General features: G+C 41.4%; 1 pseudogene; it reads right to left on the reverse strand.

Moving 5' to 3' along the window:
- Positions 1–240: 240 nt before the first annotated feature.
- LOC125546950 lies at positions 241–8,840 on the reverse strand (annotated as a pseudogene).
- Positions 8,841–11,614: the final 2,774 nt, after the last annotated feature.

Raw genomic sequence — 11,614 nt, forward strand, 5'->3', positions numbered from 1 at the left:
AGACCCTGTTAATATTTCTTTAGTCAGCACAAGGGACTAAGGAATTTGATGTAGAGGTGTGGTCATTAGAGAATTGGGGTGAAGATTTTCCCAATAATCATCATTCAACACTATGGTTGTAGAGCCAATGTCCACATCTTCTTCAATTTCTTCAATGCCCGCCTCTTTGGCGGTGAACTGAGGCCCGGGCGATGATACCAGTGGTGTTTACACAACTTCCACTCAAATTTCTTCATCCAACTACTCCGGGGAAGCAACAGAAGGATTTTCTTCATCAATGTCATTGTCTGGAATGACATATTCTTCACCAAATGGAATGAGCTCCTTTGATGGTACTATTGAGATCAGAACAACATTAATTGGTTCTGTGAAAGAGCTCGTCAAATTCCTCACTTTCTTGGGAGTTGAGGACTCTGTAGAGGTTGCTGCTTTCCTCTTCTTCACAGCTTCCTTCTCCACAAATTTTGTTTCCTTCACTTCTGATGTAGAAAGAAGTGTGGTCGTATTCACCTTTGAAGATTTTGCAGGAGGAGCAAATGTGGTTGGAGCATTTTCTTCAAGCATGACTAATCCAATCACCCTGGCCTTCTCAGTTCCTTCAGGCACAACATTGGTGGTTGCCTTGGCATTTTCTTCAGGAGCTGGAATTTCTATAGCACCCTGATTTTCATCAACTGTTATTTCATTTTCTTCAACAGACCAAATAAAAGCTTCAGCGTAAGGAATTTGTTGTTGCGATGGTGTTGCAACATCGGCCTTGAGGTTGTTGGATATCTTGACAAATTTGACCTTGGCACCAAGCTAATCCGCATGATATTGGTCAAATTCGTTACTGAGATCTCTAATTTCCTTCTGAACAGTGACAAGTTCTTCAGGAGCCAATGAAAGAACGTTGTTCCTCAGAAATCTCTCCTCTTGTATTGGTCTTTCTTGACGCGCCTGGCCTTCTAAAATTTCCATTTCTCTTTGCCTATGAAGGCATTGAGCATATGGATTTGACCAGAAGTCAGATTCAGGTTAGGGAGTGGATCGTTGGGATCCTTGTGCCATATGTTAATGAAATTGAGGATCTTCTTCGGATCCAGCGTAAGAGGCACATCACTGCCCTTGACTCTTGCAAGCCTTTCCATTTTGTCTTTGATGATTTCAGTTAGTTCTTGATCATCAGCTTCATCATCATCTTCATCATCATCATCATCAGATGGAATATGGAACACCACTTGCTTCTTGTGAGGACTTGGCCTCTTTCCATGTACATCCGTGGACTTGACTTTTAGCAGAGATGGACCACATGAAGATTGTGGTTGAGCTGAGGAAGTTGAAGATGCCCCTAAGTCAATAGAAAAATCAGTAGCCGCTGACATGTTGCAAGATGCACAGGAGTTGACTTTGTGGCAGCCACTGAGGGGATTGGCAGTACTCTCGAAGAAGTTGCTTGAGGAATATGCCCTGAGGGCATTGATGTTGAGGAACTTGGCCGTGAGGGCATTGACCTTGAAGATTTCTTCACAGTAGGCTTCTTCAGGATGGTGTTCTTTGGTGCAGTTTTACTAGTAGAGGCCTCAGTGGCACCAGCTTGAGAATCTTCATTAAATTTTCTCACTGCTTCTGCAGCAACTTGCTGAAGCTTGGCTTGGCGCCTGGCCCATTCTTTTGGTAATTCTTCACCCCACCTGATGCTGATGGGATCAGCTCGCTGGCTAGCAGCCAAAGGTGGTCTTGGACATGGAGGGTTAACAGCGAATTTCTTCATGTACTTAGGAGTAACATAGCGGTATTCCTTCCATTCCTTTTCCCATATTCTCCCAATCATCTATATGCACACTTTGCACTGATTCTTGTTTTCCTTCCCATGTGTTTCTTCATCGGGTGTGCAATATTCATCATATATATCCTCAGGGATTTCAATCACAGTGTTTGTCTCTTGCCTCTTTCCTCACATCTATGGTCTCTTCCCATCTGCCATTTTTCTCACTTGAGGATTTTGAACTCTTGACGATTCTGACAAAGTATGCAAATTTTCTTCAAGGAACGCGGCAAATGAGTTATGAGAACCTAGTGATTCATTAGCAGACTTTTTGTACCTGTGAACAGAGTATAGGTGCGAGGAATTTGTAGAGGTCATATGCGTTCTTAGAAATTTTTCAAAAAGTATCAAGTTGATGAATTTGACTATAGATGTCTTGAGGAATTTCACTAAGCATTCTTGACTCTGGTTCTAGAGTTGTACAGATTAGAAAATCCACACAATTGAGGAATCTTGAGGAAAATCATAGCTTAGAGAAACATATCAAGGATAAGAAGCATTCTGGTGTTTAAGGAGTGGGAAGTTGAAGAATAAACACCTTTTGAGGATTTTGTGAAAATGATAAGAATCAAAGTAGGGCAGTAAAATTAGAATTTAATTACCATTGACGAAGAACATGCCAAACTGGGAGTGGAGATGGAGCAGTTCATCAGTCCAGATCTCCCACACCCTAATTCGGTGGAGTGGAGGCAGCTGTGGTGACGGCGAGTGAAGATTTCCGTGGTCGGCGCGAGTATGATGATGACGAGGTTGAGGAAGTGAAGCTCTTCCTCACCAGCGACGATGGAGTGTAGGTGTGGCACTAGGTCTGAGAGCACATCGAGGAGAGTTGAGATCGAGTGGAGTAAATGAAGTATGAGGAAGGGAAGGGGTATTTATAGCCATAGTGAAAAACTGCTCGCCCGAAGAATTTGGACGAACATGCCCTGGCCCTTGCTATCCTATCGACATGTGTCACCCACGTGCTGAGAGGTGGATATCCCAGGGGATCGTTTGTGAGTAGTTTAATCCATCATGGGAAGCGGAACAGTTTGGGCAGCAACAACCAAAAATTGGATAGGAATTTTTTTAAAGTTTTGTTGGCAAATTCTTCAGTTGTCAAGGACACAGTGAATACTTTGAACATGTTTCAAATAGAACGCACATGAAGAATTTGTGAAGGGAGTGGGTTGAGTTTAGCATACAGGGGGAACCGATCCGATCACATTCATTTAGATGAAAATCAACTTGAAGAATTAGCAATAAGTGAATGTTGTTGGGGACATGAAAACTCAATCATATATATATATATATATATAGAGTCAATGAAGAACACTAGTTGAAATGTTGAGGAAATTGCAAACTTGAGGAATTTGAAAATTTCGAAAATGACGAAAAACTCAAATTTGAAGATTTTCAACTTTGGTTGGTGACGTGACCCACCATATAAGAATGATGATTTCAGACACCACGTACAATTGTCGTAGGTCTGTGAGAATCAAATTCTTCATTAACTTCTTCGCACTTAGAGGGTTAGTCTTCATTGATTGAAGAAAAATGTTACTTTGTGTGTTGGATATCTAAGTCATTAGTTTGCATAAGTGTTAGGATGTGTGTCCTTTCAAAGAACATTCAAAGATTCTAAGATATTTAGCTCACACCGCAACTTGCTAACTCTCTTCTCATCCAAGGGCTTTGTGAAGATATCTGCTAGCTATTCTTCAGTCTACACGTGGTCAATGGAGATGTCGCCCTTCAACACATGATCTCGAAGAATATTATGATGAATCTAGATGTGCTTGGTCTTCAAGTGCTGAATTGGGTTGTGAGCAATCTTGGTGGAACTCTCATTGTCGAAGTAGAGAGGCACGTTCTTCATGTTGATGACATAGTCCTTGAGGGTTTGCTTCATTGACGTCAATTGAGCACAGGAAGAACCAGCAGCAATATACTCAACTTCAGCAGTAGATAGTGGTACACAATTCTACTTCTTGGAGGACCAACATACTAAGGATTGTCCGAGGAAATGTCATGTGCCTGATGTTGACATGCAATCCACTCGATCACCAGCATAGTCAGAGTCAAAATATCCAATGAGATCCAAAGCCGAGCCCTTGGGATACCATAATCCAAGTGTTGGAGTGTGAGATAGATATCGAAGAATATGTTTTATAGCCTTATGGTATGATTTCTTCGGTGTAGCTTGAAAACAGGCACACATGCAAAAACTAAGCATAATATCTGGCCTAGATGCACATAGATACAATAAAGAGCCAATCATGGAGTGGTATACCTTTTGATCAAAGTCTTTACCATTTTCATCGATGCATAGATGGCCATTTATGGGTATAGGGATTTTGATGGCTTTGCAATCTTGCATGCCGAATTTCCTCAGCACATCCTTGAGGTATTTCTCTTCAGATGTGAAGCTGCCACTACATTGTTGACGAATTTGAAGACATAAGAAGAATTTCAGTTCTCCCATCATAGGCATTTGATATTCTTCACTCATCATGTCGGAAAACTCGTCACTGTAGCGTTGGTTAGTGCAGCCAAAGATAATATGGTCTACATATATTTGGCACACGAATAATTCTCCATCATATGTTTTTGTGAAAAGAGTTGGGTCAAGTGAACCGGGTTTGAAGCCTTTCTTCATGAGAAATTCCTTCAGTGTGGCATACCATGCCCAAGGGGCATTCTTGAGGCCATAGAGGTCCTTGTTGAGTCTAAAGACTTTGTCTGGATGCTTAGGATCTTCATAATCTGGAGGTTCAGAAACATATACTTCTTCCTCAAGCATACCATGGAGGAATGCACTTTTCACATCCATTTGATATAAGATGATATTATGATGGTTAGCATATGCAAGCAATATGAAAATAGCTTCAAGTCTAGCAACAGTTGTGAAAGTTTCATTGAAGTCAATTCCTTCAACCTATGTGTAGCCTTGAGCTACAAGACGAGCCTTATTCCTCATGACTAGGCCATTTTTGTCTTGCTTGTTGCGGTAGATCCATTTAGAACCTATGATGTTGTGCTTGTGAGGATCTAGTTGCTTTATGAGTTCCCACACATTGTTGATCTTGAATTGATGCAGTTACTCTTGCATAGCTTGAATCCACTAAGGCTCCAGAAATGCCTCATCAACTTTGGTGTGTTCTTTGATAGAGACAAAAGCGAAGTGCCCAAAAAATTTAGACAAATGTGAAGCTTTTGAGCGTGTGAGAGGACCTGGTGCATTGATGTCATAGAGGATTTTGTCAATCTGCACTTCATTTGTCACGCGAGGATGGGCAGGTTGATGACTTTGATTGGGCAGAGCATTTTCTTTGGGGCCATTTTCCTCAGGAGCACCCGTATGATTGTCGTCATGATCTGGAATAACTTCTTTAGCAGGTTCTTCAGTGGGTATGACTTCCTCAGTGGCCTTGAACTTGATGGATTCCTGAGGTGACATTTCATCTTGCGTAGGAGGTAGTTGCTCACTTTGCGAGTCATTAGTTTCATTGAACCGCACATCTACAGTTTCAACAACGTTGTGGTGATAGGTGTTGAAGACTTTGTAGGTGTACGAGTCCTTTCCATAATCAAGCATAAAACCCCCATGTGCTTTCGGAGAAAATTTAGAATTGTGACAAGGATCTCTAATCCAAAATTTAGCACCGAAGACTTTGTAATCACTCACATTGAGTTTCTTGTCAGTGAGGAGTTCATATGAGGTCTTCTTGAAGAATTTGTGAAGATATACCATGTTGATGACGTGGCACGCAGTATCAATAGCCTCAGGCCAAAAGCGACAAGGTGTCTTGTATTCATCAAGCATAGTGCGAGCACTCTCCACAAGAGTCCTATTCTTGCGCTCCACAACGCCATTCTGCTGGGGAGTGTATAGGGGCAGATAACTCATGAGTAATACCAAGTTCATCAAGACCAGTGTTCTTGAACTCGGTCCCATTGTCACTCCCGACATGCTTTATCATCCAATCAAAATTCATCGAGGCCCTTGAGGAAAATCGTTTGAAGACTTCCTGCACTTTAGTTTTGTACATAATGATATGGACCCAGGTGTAACAAGAATAATCATCAACAATAACAAAGCCATATAGAGATGATGCATTTGTTAGTGTGGCATAATGAGTAGGTCCAAAGAGATCCATGTGAAGCTATTCAAAAGGACGAGTGGTAGTCATGATAGTCTTCGAGGGGTGCTTGGATCTGTTCACCTTCCCGGCCTCACAAGTCTTCGAGGGGTGCTTGGATCTGTTCATGATAGTCTTCGAGAAGGCGGTCTTTGAGGAATCTGACAACTTCAATAGCAATTAGTGCTTCTTCTTCAAAAGCATGCACAAGTTCCTCATGCCAGCATGACAGAGTTGACGATGCCATAGCCAGCCTTCTGAAGCTTTTGCAAGTAGACATGTGGCAGGTTGTGCTCCTATAGACAAATCAACAATAGACAAGTCTCCTCTCCTAAAGCCTTCGAAGACTTTGGATTTGTCAGATTCCATGAGTACCATGCAATGAGATTTTCCAAAGATGACAACCATATCAAGATCACAAAGCATTGAGACATATATGAGGTTGAATCCGAGGGACTCGACAAGCATGACTCTGTCTATGTGTCGATCCTTTGATATTGCAACGCTACCTAAACCAAATACCTTGCTTTTTTCCTTTGCCAGCGTAGGTGATATGCCATAGATGAGATGGAGATAAAGGAGAATCCATCAATAAGCTATTGTCACCAGTCATGTGATTTGTACATCCACCACCGAGGGCCCACTCAATAGCTTTGATAGATTCATCCTGCAGATGAATTAGTGCATCTTACAAACTCATATATTTCATAGTGAAAAATATGATATCAAATTCATCAGATAGAATTTCATAAAGTAGTGTAGTAGATATAGCAGTATAAGGATGTGAGAAATGAGCAATTAATTTCTTCATGATTAGCTTGCCTCCTTTCAAGCACATTTAGGTCTCCAGCAAATTCTTCAGACGTTCAAGTTTGTCTGGAGACCTGACCGCGCATAAGAGATTAGTTCTTTTTCTTCACAACCCACATCTGGAGGGGTGGCAAAGAGTTCATCATTCTGCGAGCTCCATAAGAGAAAGGTGGCATTGAAGCCAGTGCACTTCATTTCGCAGAGGAGGGGTTAGAGTATGCATATGAATAAGCAGCGAAATTCTTCGAGGACTTATGAACATAATGATTTGAAGAATAGTGCACATATTCATGACTCTTAGACTTTCCCTATGAAACAAATGCATTACACGATGATGATCATACGAGGACTTGGATCCATATGAGGACTTTGGTCCATATGAAGAATTTCATCTGGGGTTCCGTTCTTCACGGGTGTAGTCATGAGAACATTCACCTGAAGACTTTCAACGCACCTTTTGGGAACCCAAATTTTCTTCATAGGGGAAACGTTCCTGCAGTTAGTTCCAACATATCTAGCAAATACTTCACCATTCTGATTTTTGAACAGCTTATAGTTGGAGTCAAATGACTCATCATATGACTATGAAGATTCACATGTAAAACCAGATAAAGTAGATGGATGTAGGGTAGGTCCTTTCACAGCAACCCATGAGGTTTTGGGATATTGCTCAGGTTTCCAGGAGGTCCCATCAGCATGGAGTTTCCTTTCAAAGGCAATACCCTCTTTTCGAGGGTTCCTGTTCAAGATCAGCTTTTTGAGCACATTACAAAGAGCCTGATGCCCTTTGAGGCTTTTGTACATGCCTGTCGCATACCATTCCTTCAACCCTGCATTATTGGCAGTGGTACTTGTGGTATCCTTAGACGAGGACTTTGTGACCACAGAAAGCGTCGAGGAATTTGGAGCAATAGAAGCATTTGAACTTTCAGGTCAAGAATTAGCAGATTCACATTTAATGCATTTGAAACATGGTGGAATGAATTCATCCTAAGCGGAACTGGTCTGTTGAGTAAGCAAGGAATAATTTTCCTTCTAGAGCTCATCATGACTCACCCTTAGTTTCTCAAGATCTTGCTTTCTTTGAAGAAATTCATAACAAAGCTTCTCATGATCAGCTAAGAGTGTTCCATGATAACCTTGAAGGTTATCAAACTTAGACTATAGTCATTGAACATTAGGAGTCTAGGTTTAAGTTCGATTCATTTCCTCACCCAATAGGTCGTCGCTTTTGTCTAGCAAATTCTGAACCCTCTACACACCTTTTTGTTGTTTCATGGAAATATTAGAAAGCTTGGAATAGCTAGGTTGAAGGTTTTCATCAGATTCATCTTCACTCGATTCAGAGGAGGGATATTTGAGTACCTTGGCACCTTTTGCCATGAAGCAATAGGTGGGAGCAAAGTCATCATCACAATCAGTAGCAGAATTGGAGTTGCCATGTTACTCAATGTTGAAGATGGATTTGATGATGAAAGCAGTAGCGAGCGCTAGGCTCGCCACACCAGAGTCCAACTCCTCGGTTTGCTCCTCTTCCTCATTTTCCTCAGAGTCAGCTTCAGAGTGCATTTCCTTGCACATAAATGCCCGAGCCTTTCTGGAACTTCTCTTCTTATGAGATGAAGACTTTGAGGATTTTGATGAAGAGGAATTTGAAGATTTCTTCTTTTTCTTCGAGTCATCTGAACTGTCATCCTTGTACTTATTATTCTTTGATCCCTTCTCCCACAAAGGACAATCAGCAATGAAGTCACCAGACTTCTTTCAATTGTGGCAAGTCCTCTTCTAGCTATCGCGGGATGAGGAATTTAATCTCGTGTCATCACCTCTCGAATATTTTCGAAAATGACCACGCCTTGAGAACTTCTGAAATTCCTCACGAGCATTGCTAGCTCCTGGCCTAGTTCCTCGGGATCACCAAGGCTGCTGTCAGAATCTTCCCCTTCAGACGAGGAAATTGCTTTAGCCTTCAGTGCACGTGATCTTCCATAGCTTGGCCCATAGAGGTCCATTTTCTCAACTTGTTGGAACTCAAGAGTATTCAGTCCCTCGAGGATATCAGCAGGATCTAGCGACTTGTAGTCTCCACGTTCTTGAATCATCAGTTCTAGTGTATCGAATGAGGAATCAAGTGATCTCAGCAATTTCTTCACCACCTCATGGTCGGTGATGTTAGTGGAACCCAATGCTTGAAGCTCATTTGAGATGTCAGTGAGGCGATCGAAGGTTTGTTGAACATTTTCGTTGTCGAGTCTGTTGAGCCGGTTGAAGAGATTGCGAAGAACGTCAACACTAGAATCATCTTGGGTTGAGATTCCTTCGTTGACCTAGGACAACCTATCCCAGATAAGCTTTGCCGACTCCAAAGCACTCACTCTCCCGTACTATCCTTTGCTCAAATGGCCACATATGATATTCTTTGCTTGAGAGTCGAGTTGCTTGAATCTCTTCACATCTTCAGCGTTCACGGAAGGAGTGATGGAGGGAATGCCATTTTCCATAACATACTAGAGATTGTTGTCAATTGCCTCACGATGCATGCGCATCTTGTTCTTCCAGTAGGGGTAGTCCGTCCCATCGAATGTAGGACACCTAGACAAGACCTTGAGCATGCCTGTAGTTGACATATCTAAAACTCCAGGTGGTTAAACCAAAATCACATGGAACAAGGGAGTGCCTTGCTCTGATACCAATTGAAAGTGCATTATATCGACCAGAGGGGGTGAATAGGTGATTTTTACAAATTCGTCACTGAGGAAATACAACTTGGGGAATTTGCTAAGTGACGAACTACAAGTAGTGGAATAAGTAGTCAGGTGCATGCATAGCAAGACAGTAGCATAGTCATCATGATTAAATGAGACATACATAGAGCATAGGTAGCATGTAAACAGGATAAGCAGGCTGAAGGTAAGATGACTGAAGAAATAGGATAGAGGAAATTGAAAAAGTCTTCAGTCAAAGTCTTCAAACAGTAACGATCAATTTCATCAACACATGAGCGAGGAAATGAAAGGGTTGAGGAAATAGAACCACTAGCTCGGTGAAGACAATTATTTGGTGGACCAGATCCAATTGTTGTGACAGTTGTACGTGTGGTGGGAGCTACATGGTATTTAAACCAAAGGAGACATAGTCCTAAGACACACAGTCCTTACGGTATTCTCCTTGAGCTAAGGTCACACTGACCTCTCCCAATCCCTCGTGGTAAGTCTTCAAGGTGACTTCAAAACCATCATAGACTTGGCTACCCGGCAATCCACAATTCCTCTTGGATTCTCTAGACCATGACGCTTAACCGTCTGGAAGATGCACAATCTTCAAAGGTAACAAGCATTGGTTCCACAAAGTAAAAATCTCTTCAATGATGCTCAATCACTTCGGGTTTTAGGTGTTGGGGTTTTGGGTTTTCCCTCACTGATGATTTTCTCTCAATGTCCTCGAAGGATGGGATGCTCAAAATGACAAGTGTAATTTTCTCTCGGAGCATCCAATCATCTAGTGGTTGAGGGGGCTGCTATTTATAGCCAGGGAGCATCCCGACATGATAAGACATAAAAGCGCCTAATAATATGACTTCTACGTGGATAAGATATTTGGGACAGCTAGCGCGTAGCACAACAATGGTCGGAAATTTGAGCTCTAAAATTCCTCAGGGCTATCATGTTCCTCACTTGTAGGCAATCTGCACTGGCGAATTTCTAACTCCTCAGTCAGAACAAAATTCTTAGAGACAAGAAGATCTCCGTCTCTGTCACTGAAGAAATTGACTAAACTGTATGATATTTTGAAAGGACTCACTCGAAGGATTGGGTATGTGTATGCTTTGAGATGAGCATCACTTGGAAATTTTTCCTTAGTATTACCTCGACCCTTTTAGCAGTACGGTGTTTCCTATGATTCAAGAATGGAAAATGAAATTACGAAAAAAATTCTTCATGCTTCATAGTCCTCGCATCAATATCACTATCTTCAAGGTCACACCAATTTCCTCATTTTCAAAGTCTTCAAGAAAACCAAAGTCTTCAAATGAAGACATTCATTTTTAGGGGTCAACTTTCTTCGAATATATCAAACTCATCAGAGACATATAAGACCAGTGTACACTCACAAACATAATAGTCCCTTAACCTATAAGTCATCAATACACCAATATCACTAAAGGGCACTAGATGCACTTACAAGTGGAGTTTTTTTTACTGGAAACTGTTATGCAACACCCCCATGACATATCAAAGCTTTATTAATAAAAAAAATATAAGTACAAGGATTACAAGATGTAACGAGGGGGATAAACTAGCTAATAAAGAAAAATAAAAACAGCATACCACCTCAAGGAGGCAAGAAAGAGATCCATTTCAAGAGATCATCCTTAATAGCAGATTTAACTCTGTGCTGCATAAGGACGATATCATGAATGAAGACACTTCTCCATTTGTTAAACATCGCCCTTTCATTCCTAAACACTTTGCCATTTTTGATAATCCAAATATTCCAGCAAGCAATGAAGACCACTTTAGTGCAGAAAGGCTTATCAAAATTCCTGCTAGCCTGAAGGACCACCTTATTCATTGAACCACCATTTGACAAGTCTATCTGAAGATAGTTCCATACCTCAAACTGAAATTGTAGTTGAAGAAAAGGTGGTCCCTTGTCTGTCTTGCGTCCAGAGGGCAGAGAAGACAATGCACTCTGTCCTCAAATATGCCAATTCCTCCTTTCCACCTTATCCATTGTGTTCAGTCTGTCCATAATGAGCATCCAAGCAAACACTTTTATTTTCATAGTGCAAGAAGTTTTCCATACCTAATTAAGCAAAGGATTAAAGGATTGGGACACAGAGGTGTGAGAGTAAAACATCTTTGGTTTATTATCC

This window comes from Triticum urartu, chromosome 3 (genome assembly GCF_003073215.2).
Source record: "Triticum urartu cultivar G1812 chromosome 3, Tu2.1, whole genome shotgun sequence".
In the NCBI taxonomy this organism is placed as follows: domain Eukaryota; kingdom Viridiplantae; phylum Streptophyta; class Magnoliopsida; order Poales; family Poaceae; genus Triticum; species Triticum urartu.